Source organism: Syngnathoides biaculeatus, chromosome 19 (assembly GCF_019802595.1).
Source record: "Syngnathoides biaculeatus isolate LvHL_M chromosome 19, ASM1980259v1, whole genome shotgun sequence".
In the NCBI taxonomy this organism is placed as follows: Eukaryota; Metazoa; Chordata; class Actinopteri; order Syngnathiformes; family Syngnathidae; genus Syngnathoides; species Syngnathoides biaculeatus.
In genome coordinates this window covers 16415136-16440512 of record NC_084658.1, presented here as the reverse complement: position 1 = coordinate 16440512, position 25377 = coordinate 16415136, and the positions used below count along the sequence as shown (strand labels likewise).

At 44.3% G+C, this 25377-nt stretch overlaps 1 long non-coding RNA gene across 1 annotated transcript in view; it reads left to right on the top strand.

Annotated features, from left to right (window-relative positions):
• Positions 1–15971, top strand: part of LOC133492503 (uncharacterized) — a 239532-nt gene extending 223561 nt beyond the window's left edge. Inside the window, exon 5 of the long non-coding RNA XR_009792657.1 lies at positions 15817–15971. This is a non-coding gene — a long non-coding RNA (uncharacterized LOC133492503). The remainder of the gene's footprint in view (positions 1–15816) is intronic.
• Positions 15972–25377: the final 9406 nt, after the last annotated feature.

Sequence of the window (25377 nt, the reverse complement as noted above, 5' to 3'; positions counted from 1 at the left end):
GACATCGCGATCGGACTCGACGGCGTGCGCCGGTGTAAGTCGACAGGCACGTGTGCGGACGCAGGTGCTCAAGTGCCGGGGCCAGAATGATAACAGAGAAAGAAGGTGTACGTTTAACTTTTCCGTTGTTATCAGAGTCAACGAAACAATTGACAACAGAGGTGAAGGCATATTAAAGTGAATATAAAAAGTCTACACACCCCTGTTCAAATGGCAGACGTTTGTGGTTACACAATGAGAGGTACCGCTGTCCCATGTGGGCCATAATCGCCTTGGAGGGGTTTTTGGTCTCATCCGCTCGTTCGTACAGAATGACAAACATTTTATTGAATGTGCTGATGAACAGGGAGCCTTTTTCTGGAGGTGGGGAGGGGGGGTATGCATTTCTCCATTGTTTCACATTGTTTCCATTTCCACGCACGTCCGCATTTGCCTTTAAGGGAGGTGACTCGACGGGTCCGGTGGCGAGATCAGTCGGCTCCCGTTTGACGAGAGAGCGGGAAGGGTTACATCATGAAAACATCAAAACTTCACCCGTTTCTCTGAAGTCTGCGACTCGGATTCTCTTCTTTTTTTTGCACAATTTAGCACCTCGCCGTGTCGCCGTCCGCGTCGGCTAAGCGGAGGAACGACCCGCGCGTTTTAACCTTTAAAATACGAGACTTGCACATAACGTTGTGGCACACGCCACTCATCGGAAAAGGTTACATTCTCGCTATTTCGTTTGACGGACGCCGGCCTTTCTCGTCCCGTCAAATTCCACCTTGTGGTATAAAACGCTCGGCGCGTGAGGGTGCGATTTAATATCCTTTTCCGTTCCGTGTTGTTATTGCGGTCTTGTTTCCGGCGCGCTTGTTAGCATTTCACTTGTCAAAAACTGTCACAATAACCGATTGTTGTTCCTTAGACGCGTAGTTCCCAACTACCGCGCTATTTATTCACAACAAATATTGACTTTGTTCAACCATCTACACCGGCGACGTATAGTGACAGGCGCAACAGCTACACGCACCTCCAGAAGGTTCATTGTGTATTCCGCTCTTGTACGTCAATTAATACGAGCTCACGATTTCAGGGTACACTTAATTTCAATAGGAACCTTTACAGGTGGACCGAATTCCAGCCTTTCTAAACCTTCGCGTGTTTCAGTAGTTTTTGCACACCTTGCTGGTTAACATTCACGACAGGTGCGCTAAGTACAAATGAACGCAATGTCAGTGCCAAGATCAAGACAAATTCCTGTTAAGCACACCGCTGTGACCACAGCAAACACACACAGACGCACAAAAAAATGACCTCAATCTGCTTGCCGCGGGTGTTAATCCAAGATTCAAGACCTGAGCTTTGTTTCTTCCTTCTGTAGCTAGCATCTAATGATCGTAACGTGAACAACAGACCGATACGCGTTTATGCAGTGGCACAGAACGTTTACCTCGGGTCCAGTTTAGACATTGCCTCGAGATTCAGTCGCTAGCTAGTTTTACCCTCAGACCCCTTAGCCAAGTTCTAATATGAATTTGCCTCAAAAGTGGTAAGGTTTATTGTAGCTAACATCGAATGATCGTAACGTGAACAACAGACCGATGCGCATTTATTCAGTTGCACAAAACGTTGACCTCAAGTCCAGTTTAGACATTGACTCGAGATTCAGTCGATAGCTAGTTTTACCCTCAGACCTCATGGCCAGGTTCTTATGTGAATTTGTCTTAAAAGTTGTTAGCTATTTCGTCGCTAACATCTAATGATCGTAATGTGAACAACAGACCGATGCGCGTTTGTGCAGTTGCACAGAACGTTTACCTCAAGTCCAGTTTAGACATTGACTCGGGATTCAGTAGGTAGCTAGTTTTACCCTCAGACCCCTTAGCCAAATTCTCATATGAATTTGCCTTAAAAGTGGTTAGCTTTATTGTAGCTAACATCTCATGATCGTAACGCGAACTACAGACTGATGCGCATTTATGCAGTTGCACAGAACGTTTACCTCCAGTCCAGTTCAGACATTGACTCGAGATTCAGTAGGTAGCTAGTTTTACCCTCAGAACTCTTGGCCAGGTTCTAATGTGAATTTGCCTTAAAAGTGGTTTGCTAATAAAGCTTACCGATTTGGAGACTATTACCCAAGAGTACATGTCATTTGCAGTCGGAACTGTATATACAAGGGCTACAATTATGAAATGAACAAGCAGAGCAAATAATGAGCACAATAATAACATCGCAAAACACACTTTTTTTTTTTTGTTTTTAATGTCCGTCCTTGGCGGAGGTCCGCGTCCCTGCGACTGCCATTCGGCATCCTCTCAGGTGGGAAATAACAACAGAGACGAGCCCCCCCCCCTCCCCCTCCGTTATGCGATTTCCACGTTCGAGGCCATCAGAGGGCCGACACAATTACAAACAAAATACGGTAAATACGCGCGTTGGCGCATTTCGCACCAACCGCTCGTGAAAGGGGAGCGGACGGCCGCCCAAAAAAAAAAAAAAAAGCACGCTGAAAGCTGTATTTAAATGTGGCCGTGCGGCTTTTAAACGCTGCTGCAGGATCAGGACTGTCCAGATGGCTCGCTGCGGCCCGAGAGGACTCCTGTTTTTAATCCTCTTGGCACCGGCCGGGCTAAGCCAGAGGTGGAACGGATGCTTGTAGTCAGGCGTCAGTCGGGCCACGCCGGCCCGATGCTGCTGCTGCTGCGACGCACGCGCAAAACCACGCGCGACCCAACCGAGGCCAAATAACGTGTTGGCGTGCGTCCATGCTGAGGATTGACTGACATTTCATTGAAGGTCATCAACACTGCAGCCGGATGCCAAACGGGAGGGAAAAATAGTGCAAACAGCCCCGTTTACAGTATAGCTGATCTAATCTTCCCCCAACAATCTATACAGTACATTTCAAATATTACTTCATTTATTGCTGCACGTCTATATCAAGCAATACCAAAAAAATCTTAGCAAAGCACGTTTACCTTACGCCACCATTCAATGTCACGCACCGCCTTTAACACGCCGACTGATACGGCGCACGACCATCGCTGGCATTTGCACTGAAGGTCATCAAACAACACCGCAGCCTCGTGACAAACGGGAGAGGGGGGGGAGGGGAATATATGTCAACAAGGCCTAGCTTAATTTAGCTACAGGCTGGGGGGAAAAAGTATGTGAACCCTCTGCATTATCTTGAAATCGCAAAAATGAACACGATTCGCTCGAACCACGAACACGCTAAACAATCACATTTTCGTGTTTTTATCGAACATAAACATTCACAGGACGGGGAAGGAATAGAAAGGGAAACTTTCCATTTGTTAGCGATAATCGCAACAAAACGTTTCCTGCCGTGACAAACGGGAGAGGGGGGAAAAAAATATGTCAACAAGGCCTAGCTTAATTTAGCTACAGGCTGGGGGGAAAAAGTATGTGAACCCTTTGCATTATCTTGAAATTGCAAAAATGAACACGATTCGCTCCAACCACGAACACGCTAAACAATCACATTTTCGTGTTTTTATCAAACATAAACATTCACAGGACGGGGAAGGAATAGAAAGGGAAACTTTCCATTTGTTAGCGATAATCGCAACAAAACGTTTCCTGCCGTGACAAACGGGAGAGGGGGGAAAAAATATGTCAACAAGGCCTAGCTTAATTTAGCTACAGGCTGGGGGGAAAAAGTATGTGAACCCTTTGCATTATCTTGAAATTGCAAAAATGAACACGATTCGCTCGAACCACGAACACGCTAAACAATCACATTTTCGTGTTTTTATCAAACATAAACATTCACAGGACGGGGAAGGAATAGAAAGGGAAACTTTCCATTTGTTAGCGATAATCGCAACAAAACGTTTCCTGCCGTGACAAACGGGAGAGGGGGGAAAAAATATGTCAACAAGGCCTAGCTTAATTTAGCTACAGGCTGGGGGGAAAAAGTATGAACCCTTTGCATTATCTTGAAATCGCAAAAATGAACACGATTCGCTCGAACCACGAACACGCTAAACAATCACATTTTCGTGTTTTTATCAAACATAAATTCACAGGACGGGGAAGGAATAGAAAGGGAAACTTTGCATTTGTTAGCGATAATCGCAACAAAACGTTTCCTGCCGTGACAAACGGGAGAGGGGGGAAAAAATATGTCAACAAGGCCTAGCTTAATTTAGCTACAGGCTGGGGGGAAAAAGTATGTGAACCCTTTGCATTATCTTGAAATCGCAAAAATGAACACGATTCGCTCGAACCACGAACACGCTAAACAATCACATTTTCGTGTTTTTATCAAACATAAACATTCACAGGGCGGGGAAGGACTAGAAAGGGAAACTTTGCATTTGTTAGCGATAATCGCAACAAAACGTTTCCTGCCGCTTGCACATCAGACGCGCCACAACGATCAGGAGGCCTTTTTTTTTTTGGCAGATTGGGACAAATTCTGCAAGACTCCTGGGAGGGGGTCTGGTGTGAATCGCTCCTCTGAGCTCATTCCACGCCATCTGAAATCAGGACTTAACGCACACTGGAAACTTGTATCAAGGTTAAAAAGGTCCACAGTTCAATTCATTGTCCGTAAATGGAGAACATTAAGCAGCACAGTTGTTTCCGTTCCGTGGTGTGGCCCTCTGGTGAAGTCGAAAAAGTCTTTAAGACATCACAATAAATTGTGGTCCATTGCCTCTCACAAACTCAAATAAAAGTCTGTTTTATGTTTTTTTAAAAAAAAAAAATGAGCCACAATCAAATATATCAGACAAAAACAAATCCTTTTTCATTTCGACCGTTACAGCTTTAATGTCGTCACCTGCCCGGAGGGCACCATGAGCGCGACGCTTTCCGGGAAGGATCGCGATCGGTTCCCGTTGCTGTAAGCGTCCCGACTCGCGTCCACGTCGTGATGAAGAACACGCCCGCGATTGTGACCCCCCCCCCCCCCCCGCGCGCCGCTTGAGATTCCCGTATTGAAACGTTAATATCGCGTCGGAGGAAGCGTGAATAATGGCGGGTAATCCACGGAGGGAGTATTTACACCGCACGAGTCACGCACGCGTGTGATTGTGCGCTAATTGTGGCGGCTTTATCTGTTAATTGACCGCCAGAGGAGTGCGACGGCTCTTCTCTCGGCTCTCGGCGGACGCCTTTTTTCCTCTCCTCTTGCGTCAGCCGACAGTCCAAAGAGGACCAAAGTGTTCCGTTTCAACCCGTCTTTGGGTCTTCTTCTACACGCGCTGGACACGACAATGGTTACGCATAATTTTGTGCTAAATACATTGCAGTCGTTCAAATAAACAGTCACAAGCTTCAGTTTTACCGTCGCTGACATTTCCATCTGAAAAATTCACTATTTATGTGATCCTTTGTTCTCTGAAGTAAATATCGGCCCGGTTGGGTGGGGCTTTGTAGTATTTTTTGAATGGGTCTCAGGTGCAGCGCCTATTAGCCGGCGTGGCGCGAATGCAATCAGCGGGTTACTTCTCTTCTCTGCATCAAGGAGCTCTAGACAAGCCCGGCTTTTCCCTGGGGGAGGTTCGAAGGCCAGAAGGGGACATTTAACGCCCCCCCCCCCCCTCGCCCCACCCGACTGAACCCATTATAGTAGATCCCATTTGGGTATCTGTTAGAAACAATACACTTTCAAAATTGGACTTTCAAAACAGTTTTTCAGGTCAAGCTTTTCAAGTTCCTTTTAGGGTTTGACGACAATGTTATGGATTTGAATCTGAATATGATAACGGGCAAGTGACAACACAAGGAATTTGTCTGCGGCAGGAGGTTACGCCCTGGTAGGACGTTCAGGTTTAGTACCGAGAAGAACAAACAATCTAACAAGAACGAAGAACAACAGTTCAATTGATGGGAACTAATCCTCACAAGTGTCACAGATGCGCACGATGCAGAGTCTTCTTCATTTAGAGCAATTAAGAGTCCGTCAACGCCCCACATTACGTTAAACCTGTACAGAGTGTCCTTACCCGTTGCCGGTTCACCGATGTAGACCAGTGCAAAGGGAGACGATTAAGGTGACGAATCGTGCGATAGTCTAAAACTGATTGGACCGGCGGGATGCGAGGGTGCGTCCCAACAATGGCGCAAGGCAAAAACACAAACGTAAACAAAACCAGGGCGCACGTACCGAAGGCTTCGGCTTATCCGCATCCGATTCAGAACCTGCTCACTTGTAGCCCGGTGTGAAAATCCAGCCGACGATGCAGTTATGTACGCTATTGCAAAAGTCACATCCCTTACTGTGTTCTTCGCTCCAGCTGCTCACTGAAAATAAGAGCTCAGCAGCGTCGTCATTATTTTTGCTTTTATTCTGGGTGGCGAGCAGACGTTTGGAGTCAGCACTAATGCGTCCGCGCGCCAAATGTTCTGATGAATAACGACTCCGGCGTTCCCGTCCAGGGTGCGGCGTCGCGGCTCTGAACCCCCCAAGCCCCCCACCCTCCCATGTCCAATTAAGCGTTTCTGTTCCCCGCAGAACGGGCGTCACACTTGGCGGACTCCGGTCACACGACATCACTCTACCGAGTCTCAAGTTGGCCAATTTTCAGACCCGCTCGGCAAACATTTATGAAAAACTCTTGCCGACTTTCGACGTTAAAAAAAAAAAAAGTTGCGAATCTGCGGATACTTGGAGTGACTGAGCGAGATTGTCGAACTTGACTAATGACTCGCTCAACCCAAGTCGTGACTCGACTGAACTGGTTTGGAATTTAACGGCAATTTTTTTTTTTCCCCTGACTAGCGCTAATCCAAGTGTGACAATGGAGGTTGTACAACAATCTCATCAAGCTTCTCCTCGCCGGTAAATATTCTTGACCGCTATTTAAGACACCCGACAGAAAAATGTAATTTCACGGATGAAAAATATCATTCTGACGGGAGAAGGACGGAGGGGAAAAAAAAAAACTGAGCAATTTGATTTTGAGTCCCATCAGGAAAGTCTGTAAAAAAAAAAAAAAAATGTTTAAATTGCGTGGCCGCACAAAATGAGGTCACATTCGCTGCAGGTTGAGGCCAAGCGGTGTCTAAAAAGTTTGGATGATTTACCAATTTGATCAGCGGTTAATCATAGCGCGCCGGACGCCGTAAGCCGAGAAGAGCAAAACGAGGCCATATTGCTCCTCGCGAGGCTGCCGACGGGCCGCGCGCTGGCGTCGTGCCGCGGTTTGCAAAGACATTAAGTACAGTGCGCGAGGAGAAAAGATGAAGCGCTGCGCCCGCGGGGATGGGGCAAGATATTGAACGAGGACGGCCCGAGGGTTGGGGGCGGGGGGGTCGGCAGCCTTGGGGGTAGCGGGAAGGTGCTGAGTGGGACGCCGCGTGTAATCGAGCGAAATGAAGAGCGAGGCTGAGGTCCATTAAGTTGCTCTGGCGACCGCCTGCGAGTGCAAATCTCAACGCTCGCCCGGTAATTGGTCTGTTGAAACAAGCAAATTACGCGTACAGTACGAGATTTAAAAAAAAAAAAAAAAAAAAAAAAGACTTCAAATGTGACTGGACCCGATCCAGTCCAAGTCCGCGTCCAAGCCCCAATTCTAATCCGGCCGAATTGTTATTTGACTTGTCCCTGAAGCAGTTGCACCACATGTCAAATCCAAGTTCGAATCTACATTCGGATTCAGTCGCAGCTGACCGTTTGTTCAATTTGTCCGTTTCTTGGTATAAATCAGCATCAAAATCCAAATTTAGATTTTTGAATTCAAAATCCAGACACAAAACATTAAAAAGACATTTTCAAAAGACATTAAATTCTGAATTCAAAGTGAAACAAATATTGTGATATCTAATTATATATTCTTAATTGGAAAATTCAAATTCACACTCAAAATTGTAGTTCAGAATTCACACCACGGTTTGTCTTAAAATTCAAATTTGTCATTTAAAATTACAATCAAATTTGGTATCAATTCCATTTCAATAATGAAATCAGACTTCAAAATTATAATTAGTGAAAAAATGATAGAAAAGTCCCATTTCAGTATTCAGTACTTTCAATCCAAATTTAAATCCAATTAAAAACTAAATTGATTTGAAAATGTAGGTTTTTGAAATTCGAATTATTTCTTGTCTCAAAATCTGATTCAAATTCAAATCCTAATCCGGTTCAAATCTAAATTCAGAATCAATTCAAATTCATCAAGTCTTCACCCAGGTTCAAGTCCAGATTCACATGAAGATAAAAGTTAAAATTGAAATTCCAGTTTAGCAGAGAGCGGATTTCCGAAATGACACAAAATAAAAGCCGGTGTCGCATTCCCCCCGAGAAGCGTGCCACAAACTGTCTTTTTCTTTCTTCCTTTTTTTTCTGTCGGAGCGTCCGGGCTAAGCGTCCAGGTCCGTCCCACCGGCGTCGGCGTCGCGCCAACTTGGACGCGCCAAACAGAGGATCCGGTGATGCGACGGCGGGATTTAGCTCCCTTCGCGGCGGCGCCGCTCGCTCCCGCCGCCTCCGCGGGACCATCACGCTCCGAATTCCCACAACGCGGACTACCGGCAGATGCGCCCGAGCACAAAACGGATTCGAGCTCCCGACGCGTTGGCGACCGCCGGACTATTGTTTGGAAATGGGCTCGAAATGAAGCGGACGCCGTGTCCTAAATAATTGGACACGGCGGTGTTTACCTCCACGCTCGTTAACCGCAAAATGAAGTCGTAAAGTACTTGCCGGCGTTCCCGTTAGTCCGCCGCGCCAAAACTTTTTGCGAGTAATCATGTGAGCCGTTAGCTTGTTATTGATCGCTCTTTTTTTTTTTTTTTTTTTCCTTGTCGCCTTGTCATGTCATTTTGTCAAACTACACGTGTTCATACACACTCGCAGGAGGGGGAAAAAAAATAATCCTAAAACGATAACACGTTTAGATATGATTGACGGTCAATTAAAAAGCACAGAAAATAAACGAAAATACAATTAAATGTTAAAATCTTTCAAACTCTGGACAAATAACAAATTAGGGGAAAATGAGCACAATAGAAAAAGATGAAACAAATATAAGAAAGGAAAATATCAATACAGCATATATACAGATACAAATTTGTTAAAAATATAAAAAAATACATTGAACAAATAGCAATACAAAAATTTTTGAATAAAAATGTAAAGGAACAAACAAATAAAAATGCATTAATTAATATAAATAAGACCAAAAAAAAAACAAGAAAAAATAATGCCCAATAATATTGTTGATTTGTGACTGATATTATATTGCAATTCCAGGGTGAAATGTCCAGCATGATTGATGTTGCAATTAAAAAGCACAGAAATAAACAAAAATAACGTTAAATGTTAAAATCTTTAAAACTGAGGACAAATACCAAAATTAGGGGGAAATGAACACAATAGAAAAAGATACATAAATATAAGAAAGGAAAATATCAATGCACCGTATGTACAGATGGACCTACTGTGGAAATATTGATAGAATAGAAACATAAAGAAAATTCATCAAGAATATAAAAAAATACATTGACATAAAAATGTAGAAAAAATAGTAATACAAAAAAATTGGAATAAAAATGTAAAGGAACAAACAAATAAAAACGCATAAATTAACATAAATAAGACCAAAAAAAAATCAAGAAAAAAAGTAATATTATAATACTAATATTGTTGATGTGTGACTGATATTATACTGCAATTCTGGGGTGAAATGTCCAGCGTGTGTGCCTCTCTCATAGCGTGTCCCGTGAGGAAGTCTTTCCAAAGTAAAAGCCACTTTTAAACGTCACTTTCTTTCACGTGTCCAAAGTTGACGGGCAGGCGGACGGCCGTGCAATAGCGTCGCTCCGCTTTCTTTGTGAAATTCACACTATGTTTTATTTATGGGCCAAATGTCCGGCCTTTGCTCGGGGTATCAAATGCACTTTGGATGTCACCAGACGCAGAATCTTTCCAAAGACATAAACGCAGCGAGAATATGAACCTTGAGCGCGCGCGTTTACTTATTTATCGCTTTCATGCATTTGGGCCGCTCTGTTGACAGGGAAGTGCACGACGGACGGATGACGCACGAGCACGCGCGCCTCCGTTCTTTGCTTTCAGCCTCTTGCGATGCGGCGGGTTAAAAAAAAAACCAAATGGTTTAAAAAAAAAAAAAAACGAAGATACAATTTGTGATGTTTTTTTTTTTAGGTGTATATTGTTTCAACAAATATTATAAATTGAAATATATTGACACAAGGGGGCCTGAAGAGTGCCAGAAATGATTCTAATTTCCATTTAATGTGTGCATACCTTAATTAAGAGATTAACGTGGAGTGGATAAATAGGTGATGATCCAGTAAAAAAAAAAAAAAAAAGAAAATTAAAAAATAATTTTATTCAAGCAACAAAGAACTTTTCAATTCTTGCGGTTACACTCCAAACTAAATGTGGAGTTGGGATTTTTTTTCGTTTCTGGTTCTGTTTCAAGGCGAGTGGTGGTCGTCGAATGAAATTCCAAATCAGTCAAGAATCACGATTATGAATTCATTATGATTCATCCATTCAGGTTAGTGGTCGGCGTTAAGATTCGGGATCGCGATCCCGACGTGATCCGCGGCGTCGAAAAAAAAAAACTTTCATGCATCAAATAAACAATCATAAAACCTGCAGTTGTGTGACTTCCCCAGCCGCGGGGGCAAAATAAAAAAACTATATATTCAAAAAAAATCCACAATTTGCATTGAAATACAGATTGCATCATCATTCACACATGAAACGGCTCCATATTTCCAGCTAATTGGTTGGCCCGCTTGCAGTCCATCTGTTGAGTTGTTGCCACTTTTACCGCGCTCCCCTGCAGGCCTGAAATGATTTTTACGGAGTTTTTCGTGAAGTGCACGAGTTTGTGTGCGTGTGTGTGTGTGTCTCAGCTGTCACGAGCAATAAAATGCGTGTATTTGAATTCTAAATTTCTGTAAATGCCTCCCAGAGGCGCGCGGCCATATGTCTTTTTTTTTTGTCGCGCGTTACGCGCCGTATCCCGGGAGAAAAGTCTATACTGCGCGGTGCCACAAATGAAAGGGGAAAAGGAACAAAAAAAAAAAAACCCCGATTGGAACTAAAAGTCCTCGCCCCCCCCCCCCCCCCCCCGCTTCTCCAGAGGCGAGAAAGAAACCGCGATGACGAAAAGAATAAATAAAGATTTGATTTCTTCCATCTGGCTAACATGCACCGGGACGACTTTGAGGACGCGATCAATATTTGATGGGAGGTCTCCGTCATTAGAGCCGTTTTTGAACTTGAAATTCCCGACACGGACGTTTCGTCCGACGCCCCCGCTCGCCAATATTTGAACGGCCGCTTACAATCAGCGACCTTTGAACTCCCCCCCCCACTTGCCGCGTAATTCCCTTCGATTGAAGGACGGGAAACGAATAGAAGTAAACGTGATTTATCGTCTTTACCGATGCTGCATTGGTTTAGTACTTTGACCCCTCACGGGACAAGCCGAAAGGAAAAGTAGAAGAAGATGATTTTGTTTCATCTTTTTTACGACATACACACGATCAACATCGACGCACGCTGGAATCGTGGAAGATTTCATTCGTCTTTCCCGATGTCGCGTTGCTTTTTTGAACAATTTCTTAACCTGTCGTGCATCATTTTTCAGATTGTCCTTCAGATTTTTATTTGTATTTTTTGCAAATTATCCTCTGAATGATTTTTCTACAGACGCACGGTAAACGAGAGGGAAAACTTGGTTTTGTCTTTGCTGATGCCACCAGGCACTTTGTTGCACTGATCTTGAAAAATTGCTCTCCTGATGTTTTGCCTGCTTTTTCCTGGAATATCTGCGTTGTACATAGCAGATACCGAGGCGTCAATTGATTGCTTTTCTTCCCCGATGCCGGCGTACACTTTTTATTCTTTTTTTCTATTCGTTTTGACATTGTTCTTTGAAAAACTATTTTTTTTTCAGCAGCAGACGTGAAAAGGATAAGAGAAACTTCTAGTCCTTACTGATGACACAGGGTTCCCACGCGTCCTGGAAAACCTGGAAAGCAATTGACCAATTTTCCAGTCATGGAAAACACGTAGGAAATGACAAAACCAAGTAAAATGTCCTGGAAAAGCGTGAGTTGTCCTGGAAAATAGTTTTTTCCTCCCTCTGCTTCTCCGCCTTGTGGGTGGACACAAACAGATTCAACATTTTATACGTGTAATGTTTTCAGCTGCATTTATTAGGCCACGTTGAGCTGCAGCGCTTCACTTCATCTCTGCTTCTAGCCGGTAAAACGCCCCACGTGACACCACCAACCGATCGAATTCCATATTCACTTGGAGCAGTTCTACTGCCCAAGTGTTTCCGTGTGACTTTGTCGCTAGATTTACCGACTTTTCAGCACCAAGTAAGGATTTATTGTCTCCAAGGAAGCGCCAAAACTAGCAACTTTCAGTTCAAGTGTTTGCCGTATCGCTGTCCATCGATGTCCTGGAAAAAATCCTGGAAAATAATTTCAAGAAAAGAGTGGGAACCCTGTGACACTTTACTGATTTAGAAATTGTATCACCGTTTGTACGCTGTACTTTGCCTTGTGAATAATTGATAAGGTAGAGGTGTCAAACTACATTTTTGTCGTGTTCCACATTGTAGTTACGTTTCCTTCAGAGCGCCGTTATGACCATGAAAATCTTTCGCCTCATCATATTCGCATGTGAAATTTATGAGCTAGTTTTGGAATTAGAAATCAAGGTTAGCGTGTTTTTAAAGGATTGCCGATGCTGGGGTACACGATAATGCTTGCAGTATCTCAACATTATCATTTACGATATGACTGTTTAATGTTTTGGGACGGATTTTTAACAAAAATCATGGAAGTTAATTGTCATAATTTGCCCTTGCGGGCCACATAAAATGATGCAGCAGACAGGATCTGGCCCTCGGGCCGTGAGTTTGACACCTGCGTGGTACAGCATCAAACTTTTTGACGTTGTGTTGGGGTACACGATAATACTTGCAATATCTCAGCATTATCATTTATGACGTGACAGTTTTGATGTTTTGGTACAGATTTGGACAAAAATCATGGAAGTTAATAGTCATAATTTGCCTTCGCGGGCCACATAAAAATCATGTGGTGGGCAGGATTTGGCCCTTGGGCCTTGAGTTTGACACCTGTGTAAAGCACAGTATGCCATCAGCGAAGATGATACACTTTGTTTACCTCATTCTTTATTTTTCTCCCTATTATTGACTTTTTAAACGATATATCAATTTTTACAAAGATTTTTTGGGGAACTTTTCGACGCTGTGACTTAGAATGAAGTCAAAAGTACTCGACGCTTCCTGGAGTTGCACAATCGCGGATCCCGAAAGGAAAAATCGCAAATTCAAATTGTCCGTTGCGAAACAGCTTGGGGGGAAAACTCGTTTGCGAAAACGCTCGAGCGACGACCCGGCGAAAAGCAATGTATCGAAAAAGCCGTTTTTGTTTTTTTTTAATTGAAAATGCTTTATTTGTGACACTCTCGCCATTTGCCGTGTACGCTTTCGACTCTGATGACGCTCCAAATGGGCAATAATTCAACTTTTATTTGCTGTAAACTTCATTTACAGCAAATTTAATTAAACCATCCACATAGAGCGTGACCTGACTGAGGCTATTAAGGGGGGGGGGGGGGGCGCGTGACTCAAAGGTATGCTAATGACTTAATTGGACATATTTTCCATCCCTGACTCCATTTGTCTCGAGTGGGGTCTTCAAATGCGCGCCTGAGCCGACGATGCGGCGCAATTAGGAGCGCCTCGCCGGTGGAAATTAAGCAGATACCGCGCGGCCCCGGCTCCAAAATGAGGGATTAAGTGCTTAAAAATGTTCCGCTTGATCCCTCCGCCGGACTTGAAAGAGAACTTCTGATATCGCGAGACGAGAAGAGCGCTTTAAGCGGCCCCCGCCCGCCGTCGGCCTCGCTGACATTTTGAACACAAACTATTATGTTGCGGGGTGAAGCTGGGGGGCACGTTTAATGACGGGATTGTTTCACCCCCCCCCCCCCCCCCAGCCCAACCCCCCCCCCACCTTCCGTTTTCAGTCCTATCACCTGCCGCACCCCGGTTGGAAAATTTTCAGTACAGTGAATACTCGGTTCTCGAACGTCGCTGTTCTTGAACAAATCGAATGAAAATTTTGCGATTTTTACAACATTTTGCTTCCGATTTCGAAAAAAAATCCAGTACTCAAACACCCCCGAAATAGACGGATATAACACAACGGGCGTGGCCTGACCAGCTGACCCGCGACGCGCTTTATTGTATATAACGCAGCGTCTTTGTGCAGACGTGTCCCGGTAGCGCCATTTACTGACGGTTTTTCCTTCCTATTGAGGACTTTTAACCCCCAATCATGGTTCCAAAAAGTTGTTTGGGAAAAGAAAAGAACTTCCAGGGGGGCGAGTCACCCCCACCGAAGAGATTTAATACAGTAGTTGATAGTTTTGCATTCCTGTGAACTGTAATAATGCTCTGTTCCATTAGCATTTCTGCATTTTTGTTTTGCTTCAAATATTTCGTTAACACGAGTTACGAGTTAATGTTTTTGTATGTTACTTTTTGTAAAAATATATATATATATTTTGCCCCCCCATCATTATTGCTTGGATAAAATTACTCTGCACTTTTGTTAATTAATAAAAAAAAAAAGTTTACATGTCTGGGGGCCGGGTCGCTACAGACACGGCAAGGCACTCGTTTCCTAGCCTACTCTACTACTAAAGCATACATTTTAAGCAAAAAATAAATTTCTAATAATATTTCATCATATCAAGTATTTAAGCTATACATGTATTTCTATTATGCAGTTTATTATCAGGAAAAGCTAAAAAAAATGCTTTAAAAAGCCGATTTTTTAGGTTTGGAACGCATTATTTCTTTTTCTATTAACTGTAATGGGAAATGTCGATTTGGATTTCGAACAAATCACTTCTCAAACCGGCTTCCGGAACGGATTGTGGTCGGCAATGGAGGTTGGACTGTACTAGCTTCTTCGCTGGAAACATCCGCGAATCAAGCCTTTGTTGACTTTGATCAGAGGCGAGAAACCGAGCTCAAAACGTGCCCGATTTGTCGGTGGGTGGGTGTCGCGGGGGCGTAACTGGCTAACATTGGCGACCGTTCCATTCCAAGCGCCAGAGACCGAGCCCACTGCCAATTTGCGCTCCCAAATATCCAAGATTGACCGTTTTTAAGATCGACAGATCGGGACGGAAAGTCCCCCTTTATGGATAATCAGTCGGGATGATCGGAACTTTGCCGGCTTTGATCGGAAGAGGCGGTCCTTTCTGAAACTCGACTCGGTGACGGCTACGCGGTGGCGCGCTACGTCCTCCGACTGAATATAAATTTCCCACGGAAGAGAATACAAAAGTGGGCCTCGGTGGATATTCGTCACTGCCACGTTTTTATTGCCAGGTGCGTTTATCCCTGCACACTCCCGCAACATGCGTGCATACATAAATAAAACACAGCAGCTTTCTTCTTCTTCTTCTTTTTTGATACATAAATGTGGAGGAGAAGCGCGGCGTCGAGGGTGATTGATGGAAGTAATCTCAACACAACGCAAACGTCCTCATTCGGCGCCGTAAAACACGTCGTCAAACTGCCTAAACTTTGTCATGAATAAAAGTGATGGAAAACGGGGAGACCGTCTTGCTCCTCCGATGCTCACCGTGAAAAAAAAAAAAAATAATAATATTTTGCTGTCATTTTTTTATTTTTTTTTCAATCGGATTCCTGCGAAAACTTAACCACAGAGGATGGCGGCAATACCGTATTTTTTTACGTAGGTTTTTGTGGCAGCTGTCAATCACTTTTCAAGACACCTCCCCTTTTTTTTTTGCAGGACTGGACGGATGGATTCTTCTATATTTTACTCCAGGAGGAATAGTCTTGAGCCGCTTATCCTCACAAGAGCGCTGGAGCCAATCGCAGCCGTCAGGAAATCACGTTCGGTAAAATATTTTAGTGCTTAAAATAACGCCAATGTTGAGAGTTTGTATTCACCGTGCAAACGATTAAAAATGAACATTTATTGATATTTATTTAAATGTTTTCAAAAATGAGAATTAAACATCTTGTCCTTAAACGTCAATCATATCTGGACTTTATGGTTTGTTAAATTATAAGATATTTTGAATAGTCTATCTTTCGAAAGTATAATGTGCCAATACTGCAATGTAGTGATAGACATGAGCCAGAAATTATTATTATTTTTTTTTAAGTTTAAATGTATTTTAATGTACTCCAGTCGTAGTTATTAATAACCCATTCGTGGGCAGCGTCCAATTTTTGGGACATCGCGATTTTCATGCATTATATCTTTCTGTATATCAAAATATTTCAGTGTTTTATTCTGATTCTGGTTTTCGGGACAATCTCGTGGGCAGCGTCCCATTTTTGGGACGAGATTATAAATGAGTAAAGTTATCATATAACTTAACCATAAATGATTGATGATTGATTGTAGCCTGTTAGAAGACTTTTATAATAATAATAATAATAATAATAATAAGGGAGTTGCCACCCTGCCCATGAATGGGTAAAAGGGTGAAATGTTGAATTTTACTTTTTTAAAATTTTTTTAACAAGCACCCTGTCGAGACATAAGGCGATCTCCGAGGCTGTCTTGAAATATGTATTTATGTATTTCAACGTGCGTTTAAGGCAAGATTGAGCGTCTTTGTCGGCCAGGAGCCATCCCTTGCTTCTTTCTCTCTTTCTTTCTTTCCTTCTTCCTCCATTTTGCCAGCCTTTTAATTAGCGAGGGCGCTCGAAGAAAACCAAAATCTCTCGCCGCCAAGTTTGATTTGACAAACGACGACGGCGGAGGCGACGCCGGTGGCAACCGTTTGTTGTCGTCGTCGTTGTTGTTTTCTTTGCCTCTAATTGTAATTAATGAGCTCTTGACTCAGCGTGAGCAACACGTGGGGATGCCAACGTCGGAGATTAATAATAATTCCTGGCAAGCGGAGTGCATTCGTTAAACAGTCAAAACACCGTTTCTTAGCCTGTTTTGAGGGGGCGGTCCTGTCTGTTATTGTGATTATTTTTGTTGCCGTGGAAACCAAGGGCGGTCCTGTGGGAGGCGGGGACGGGGGTCGCAACGAGGCGATCGGCTTCGGCTTTTGGAAGCAAAGCAAAGCGCAGAGGATGGGGAAAAAAAGTTAAAAATCACCAATATATATTTGGTGAAATGATTTTCACTGGCGGTGGCAGCACTTCATGCGCATGTCATGTTAGTGTGTGCAATGTGATTTATTTATTTTTTAATTTAGTAACATTTCAAGTTGAAAAAAAAAGAGAATTGAACTTAAATGAATAAAAATACAGCAAAATAATAAATGAAAGGAAAAACAAAAAAAAAAACACAAAGCAGTCGTCAGATGCTAACCGCGACGCGGCTCTCCTTACCTTTTGGCTTCAACGTTTTTGCCGTAGCTTGAAAGCGACTCAGCATCTTCACAAAATCTGGTCACCAAATCATAGCAGATCAGAAGCTAACCGCGACGCGGCTCTCCTTAGCTTTTTGGCTTCAACGTGATTGCCGTAGCTTGAAAGCGACTCAGCATCTTCACAAGACCTAGTCGCCAAATTATAGCTCATCAGATGCTAACCGCGACGCGGCTCTCCTTACCTTTTTGGCTTCAACGTGCTTGCCGTAGCTTGAAAGCGACTCAGCATCTTCACAAAATCCGGTCGCCAAATCATAGCAGATCAGAAGCTAACCGCGACGCGGCTCTCCTTAGCTTTTTGGCTTCAACGTGATTGCCGTAGCTTGAAAGCGACTCAGCATCTTCACAAGATCTCGTCGCCAAATTATAGCTCATCAGATGCCAAATGTGACGCAGCTCTCCTTAGCTTTTTGGCTTCAACGCGCTTGCCGTAGCTTGAAAGCGACTCAGCATCTTCACAAGATCTAGTCGCCAAATTATAGCTCATCAGATGCTAACCGCGACGCGGCTCTCCTTAGCTTTTTGGCTTCAACGTGCTTGCCGTAGCTTGAAAGCGACTCAGCATCTTCACAAGATCTAGTCGCCAAATCGTAGCTCACTTTTGCATTTTCCAAAACTCGAGGCGGTGAACAAAAGATTGACTTTGGTTGTTTAGTTTTAAGACTTCCCGGGTCGTCAGGCACCTCAGACTCACAATCGCAGATTAAAAGTTAATTTGACATGATACGCCCTCATTAAATTAATCAGACCGTGATTTATTCTCGCGGACAATCGCGATATATAAAAAAAAAAAAGATACAGCTCGGCTTCCCCGACGATACATTTAATGCAAAGTAATAAAAAATAAAAAATGGAGGTTCATCTCCGCACGCCTGCAAAATCGCAAAGTTTAATCAAAGCGCAATTTTTTTTTAAATGAAAAACTGAAGAATATTACTGGTCAGTAAAAGTCAGCGGGGGGCAGGCGCCTCGCCGGCCGCCTCCATCTTATTAAAACACGAAACCTTCAAGGTCGTCGGCTGGCAGAAATGTGACTTTTTTTTTTCAATGATTCATGTGATGACGAGCGCGAGGCTGTGATCGAGCTAATGACTGGACTGCAGGGTCAAGGACTACCGGACCATCTTCTTCTTCTTCTTCTTCTTCTTCTTCTTGGTATTCAAAACGTACATCGGCGCAGATGTGCAGAACAAACAGCCGCAGCGGTCGCCCGGACCTCTTAACATATCAAATAAAACACAACCTTTTCGAAATATGATGTACAACTTCTCCTCTCGCGTACTGTAGCGAGCACGTAGCGGCGCCGCCGCCGAGAATGCTAATCAGCGGATCCTTAAATAAGACGAGCGTCTTTAACGCTTTAATTAGCCATCCATCCGTTTTATACTGTACTTGTCCTCAATTTGGCTTGCGGCTCTGCAACGCAAAAAAAAAAAAAGGAGCCCGTTATCCTGAAATGGAAATTTACCGGAACGGGCAAACGTGCGGAACGCGAGCGGTGAGTACATCTACGTCACATTTGGGGGTTTCTCGGTTGAAATCTTGCGTACTTCCCGTGTCGTCTGGCTTCCTCCCACGTGTCGAAAACACGCGTGTCACCTTCGACGATTACGCTGAATATTACGGGTGTCAAACATATTTCTGGTGGGCCAAAACAGGCCTGGAGAGGGGTTCAACCTGGCCCGCAGGATGAATTTAAAAGTGGGAAAAAAAATGCATTCGGGTTCTTGGGGAGAATTTGAAGGATTATTATGGATTTCTTAATTGCAAATGCCTGTGACTTCAAGTTTAGTGCTTTTTTTTATACTGCAACAAACCCTCACGGTATTAAACCCACATATCAATAATAAACTGAAGCAAATATGTTTTTATATTCAGTTATTATCAAGTTCAGATATTATTTTACTTGTTGGGGGCACTTGAGCTCAAATTGGGTTGTATGCAGCCCTAGAAATGCAAAGAACTTGACAGTTTTGCTATAAATTATCCATATGGGTCAATATGAGTATAATTTAACAACTACTGGGAACGACGCAAAGACGTTCAGTCCAGTAAATATTGGCCGTGCAATCCCAAAGAATAATCGCAACCGCATAAGCACATAATCCATAAATTGTAAATGTCTCCAAATAAACAATTTGCAGATGGTCCGTGAAGAGCAGTTTTTGCCTGGTATCGAATTACATGCTGTCCCTAATGGAGTGGCCCGCGAGCGCACGCATCAATACAGTCGATGTAATCGGCGTAATTAGCGTCATAAAGGCGGCGGAATCTCATCATCGGAGGCCGGCTTCAGATCTTCCACAGAGCCGGCCGGCTCGGACGAAAAAAGAAAGGCACGGCGAGTAATTAAGTCTGGCTTTCGGCCGATTGGCTCTCGTTAGCGAGCGCCGAGCCGGGACAATGGCCGCCGTGATGAATATGGCCCGATTATTTATCCATATGTTGGCGCCGGCGACGAGGGGAACAAAGCGGCGTAATGCATCAGCGTTTAAACGCGCTTCGTCGGCGTGCCGCTTGAAAGCGCTCAATCGATTGAAGACGGCGAGCGTTTCGAACTGATTGCGAGCGCCGAACCCCGGCCCCTCACGAGGCTGCTTCTCTTCTTTTAAAGATATTACAGCGGAGGATGATTGAATAATTACGATGACTGGCGCGAGGATTTCCGTCTTAATGGCAAACAGAAGCGATTCCGGCCTCCGGGCTCCGCGGAAAGGGAAACCAAAATAATTCACGTCGATGCGCCGAGGTGAATATTTTTGGAAGCGGATCTCGGAACTGCGAAGCAGGTTGTGTTGACGGCTCGTACTCTGGCGGATTCCGTGTCATGGAACACTCGAACGTGTCTCCTGAAGTGCATTGTACGCTAGGTGGTAATGTCGTGGGGGGGGGGGGGGAGAATGAGCATAAAAGCGTTTCCTCCGACGCAATTTTGCAATCATGATGCTTCACTTCAGACGACTCACAATCATGGAGGGAACAATTTCCTTTTATGTGTAATATATTAAAGGCCCTTTGTCTGCAATCTAAGATTGTTTGATCCGCTCGTGCTTTTTCCAAATCATCTCTGTCGCCAGTGGCCAAATCTCCTCAAAGCCTCCGGATTGATTGAAGAATCGCACCACGGCGCCGGTTTCCTTCCGCGCACGTAATTGGAGCGAATCGCATCCGGGCGGAATCGTATTGCCTCGCGCCGTATCCTCACCGCGTTGCGTCGCGATTGGAGGGAATATCGGGTCAAATCCCGTTTCCGTTGAATCCCGTCGCGGCGTAATCAGGCGGGAGCATCGGAACGTACCTGGAGTGAATCGTAATCATTCACGGTCGGAAGTTGAATCCGAAGTTAGCGTACCGCGCTAATGTTCTTGCGCGGGAATGCCACTGAATCATATCGCATCATATCTTGGTGCATTTGTACCACATCACAATATGCATTTATGTAATCCTTTTATGGCGTCCCATTGTCATGCAGTTGATTTGCATTGCGTTAAAATTGGACCGAACCATATCACATCCATAACAGATTAAATTCTTTGTTATTGCTGTCAGGATAATTTGGTACCGAGTCTATCATGATTGGTTTGAAACATATCACATCCTCGATAAATTGTATCGCATTGCAATTTTCACATCTTGACCAGATCGAATATGATTGCATCGTAATCGGATTTGAATCGCGTCAGATCAAAAATGGGATTGAAACGTTACGATACATGGATTTAATCCCATCTCACGTCCTAAAGAGAACTGAATCGTGAATCTGGACTGGATTCCAACAGATCAAAATTATGATTCAAATCACTTTTTAACGCTAAGGTACGGCAGAATCGCGGCGTCGGGAGTCTTATCGGACGACAGATCACATCAGCCTCACTTCAAAGTAAATCGTGTCCCTGCAAGATATTCGAATTTCCATTTTCACCGGGGTGAAAGCCGCCAAAATGGCCGATAAATACGGTGCGAGCCTTGGCTACACAGTCGCGGCTAACGTTTGCTAAAACAACGGCGAGGGCACGAAGTAAAATAAGTTCAGCATGTTGCGTAAAACTGCGTGTCATCATGTGACAACTTCATTTTGGACTGTGAAAGTGAATCATCTCGGCCCCCGAGAAACGTGCCCCGACGTGCGCCGCAATTCATTAAAGCGGCCACGTTAGCAGAACTAATTACCGCACATCTTGTTTTTCCTCGCCGCGCTCGCGCTGCGGGCGCAACGTTTCCAAATTGCGCATTTTTTTTTTTTTTTTGTCAATCGCCTATTTAGAATTGGTGCTATTGATTTAGCATCAGTGCCGCGCCTGCTGCCTTCGGGGAGTCCCGCCGCCGACGCCCCCACCCGCCTCCATCCACCGCTGATTAAACGAGTGCCCCGTTTTATGAGAGCTTTTGTTCCCTGGCACTCGTAAACTCTTCCCGTCGTGTCTTTTTAACATGTAGTTGACCCTGATTTGATTTACTGCGCTGGGATCGCAAAGAATGATCGCCATACACAAGAACGCTGACGAACGCACCGGCGCTAAAGGTCAGACACTTAGCTAAGGTGTTCATTAGTGCGCTTCGTTTAAGGATTTCCAGTAAATCCGGGACGCCTGCTCGCACTTTGACCTTTTCCCTTCGCATAACATCATCACGTTGTCAAATATCTGTGACGCTACTTGGTAGTATATGATACGTTTTATATTATTTGTCAGACAGTTTGAAGAACAGCATTACTGCCACCTACAGGACTGGAGTGAAAAATGTTCCCCTGACACGTCCGGATTTTCCGTTCAATGGCGTCGGTCGATGTTCGGTCGTTTAACCTTCGCTGGGGTCTCCATACTCACATTGATATTGTATTGCATCGCGCTTTACTGTCTAATAATTACGTCAATTTCAAACGTATCACATCTTGGGTGGAAATGATCGCATCATAATTGGGGTGAATCCTACATGGCATCGTAAATTAACGGAATCCTTTCGCAGTATACCGTGATTTGGTTCGATCATATCGGATCTTAATTGCATGCAATCATAAATCAAAGTACGTTCTATTTTTAATAGAATCACATCAAAATATGAGTGAATAATATTGCACTGTAATTGGATTTAATCCATTAATTGGAGTATATTCCCTCGCGATGTACTGGAAACGGATTACGTCGGAATTGGAGTGCGTCGTAACGTACTGGATCGTAGTTACATTGATTTGGATCGCAAGTGGTTTATTATTTTATCGCGTCATGATTGGAGGTTTGCACCGTAATTTGATTGAATTATATTGCATAACTGAAACCCGATTCAATCCCACTGTAGTTCATTTAAACTGTATCACATCTTTGTTGAGTAGAACCCGATCGCATTGAAGTCGGAGTAAATAAATCGTACTGTTGCATCGCAATTCCATCGAATAACACAATTTTTTAATCCTAATCAAAGCGCTGTCACACTGTCTTATTTTATCAGATCGTGTCCCATCCTAATTGGACTGAATCCTTAAACCCGTCATAATTAAATTTTGATATCCCGCCGCATCGCCGTTTGGCGGAATCGTATCACACTGTAAAGTATGTGCACTAATGTTGATATTAGCACTCATATCAAACCGTGAACCGTGGAAAAAAAAAAAGACACGAGGTTTTTTTAAATAGCAGCATTGTATAACAGCCCGAGGGGGGAAAGACGTTTTAACGTCGCTAGTCCACTGCTACGTCCACAGTCCAGCGACTTTTACTTCCTTTTACATTAAATCAGTTCGCCCTCTGACACTCAGTCAAGAAATGAGTTTTGCTGAAACTTTCTAGCTGGTAGAAGAAAAAAAAAAAAACCAGCACCATCTTCCTCGGAAAAGCATCAGAGGTAGCACGGCTCGCCTGTTCTAAGCCCCTTAGTTGAACCGATAACCGGGGGATGCTTCATTAGCTCCGAAGGCGGACCAGCTAATGGTTAGGTCTGCTGGGTTCACATCCGCAGAGATACGACCACACCGGTACCTGAATGCAACGGGAACAAGCGAGCAAATACAAAGCTGGGGATAATGGTTTACATTTCACGTCATTTTCCAGCTCCCCCTCCCCCCCCCAAAAAAAAAAAAAAAAAAAACATCTCAGGTACCACAGTTGTCTTGGTCCTGGTTCTTTCAAATGACTTTGCTAACATTTCAACGATCAAAAGCGAGGCACCGTGGCAAGATTCCACTTCCCGCCCTGCGCCCGTTTTGGGATTTTTGCCGTCGGTTGAGCGGGCGCGGTGAGAAGGGATACATTTCCCACCAGACAAGACCTTTTAATGAGCTGTCTTTTGCCATTAGGCAGAGCGGCGGAAAGTCCCGAGGTCCGTGAGGGCAACCCCCGTCTCCCTCCCGTCGAATCATACTTTCCGTTTGATTAGTTACCACGAGTGCCAAAAAGAAACAGCGGCTCTCATAACTTCCATAAATTCAAAACGGGCGTACTTACGACGATATCGCTCTATTTTCTATTTTCCGTCCCCTCGGCTATCTTCTTTGCGTTGATGGAGTACAGCATTCGCTTTTACGATCAACTCACCAAACACAATATGAGTACAAGCTGAAACGTGAAGAAAACTGAGAGGAAAATCTCGACATCGGACCCTTTCGCACTGCCCTACCGGCAACGATATTCATTTTCCGATGTTCTTTCGGACACAACTCCCCAAAACGGGACATCTGAGAAATTGCACCTGTGTGGATACAGATAATTACGGACGCCAATTTCAACCCAAATGGCCGTGGCCAGTGAGTCTCAAATCTTGAACTTCTCAGTGCAACGCTTCGGACGCTAGGTCAGAGGCCGGCTTCAACCCCGCATCCCACGTTTGGTACCTTACGCCGAAGTACCGCGAGCTGGGGAAAAATCCGTCTCGGATGGCCGGTGCGAAAGAGGCTTATGATACGTTGATCTCCCGCAGGGATTCCCGAAACCGGGGATGCCCTCCAGGGGGTGAGATTAAAAGTGTAATTTGCAGTGTTTGATGTTAAATAGTAGAAACATTTTGGGCGGAGAAGGGGTGGAACCAACTCTGTGGGGATGCCGAAGAGGGCGCGTGGCTTAAAAAGTTTGACCGACCGGAACAAACTTCCAAAGTATATTTTCTTTCACATGACTTAAACAGCATTATTTATTCTGCATCTTGGTCCGTGCCCTCCATTTTGTCAACGGGTACCATTAAGGTTAGCACACCCAGGCTATTTCTTACCGACACGCCCACCCACCGCGACTTTTTCACCGAGCACATTTGAGTCGTTGGCTCCTCCCGTTCGTGCCCAAACGCTAAAGTACAAAAAAAGAAGAGTTGGACAAGAGAGGTGATTCTTCAGAAAAATTGCGTAGACCGATCGTTAGAAGCTCGAGATCGTAGTTTGTCATGATGGGAATGAACCATGTTCCGTCTTATCTCGAAATAATCATATTGCATCAGAATAATTGTTCCTTATCGCGACGAGAGTGACTCGTATCACATCATATCCGGATTGGACCGCATCATAATATAATCGCAAATCCTCCATTCCCCCATCTTGCGAAGAGGTATCGGAGGCGCAGTTGAATGAACGCCGGCTCTGCTGTTACGGGATTTCTAAGTCTTCTTCCCAAAGTCCCGTCGAAGGCATAACATGGTCAAGACCTGCTCGGCTGGCGTTCTGTATGAAAAGCGGAGCTGTGTGAGTGGGTTGGCGGTTACTATAGCGTCGGGCTCTCCTGTTAAGTGTGATGTGGTCATTTTGCAGAAAAACGTACAAGAGGGTGAAGTAAGAAAAACATTCGACGTCCTCCCGCTTGCGATCGCATCACAAGAGTTAATAATCCCAAACAGGACTGGGAGGCGGGAGTGAGGATTCATGTTCCAGTTGTTGCGTGTCAGGGTAAGCATCTTCCTGGGACTGACAGAGCGGCCAATTAACCTTATTTACCATGCCGGCCTTCATCCCGCTAACGAGCTCCGCTGGGTTCCCG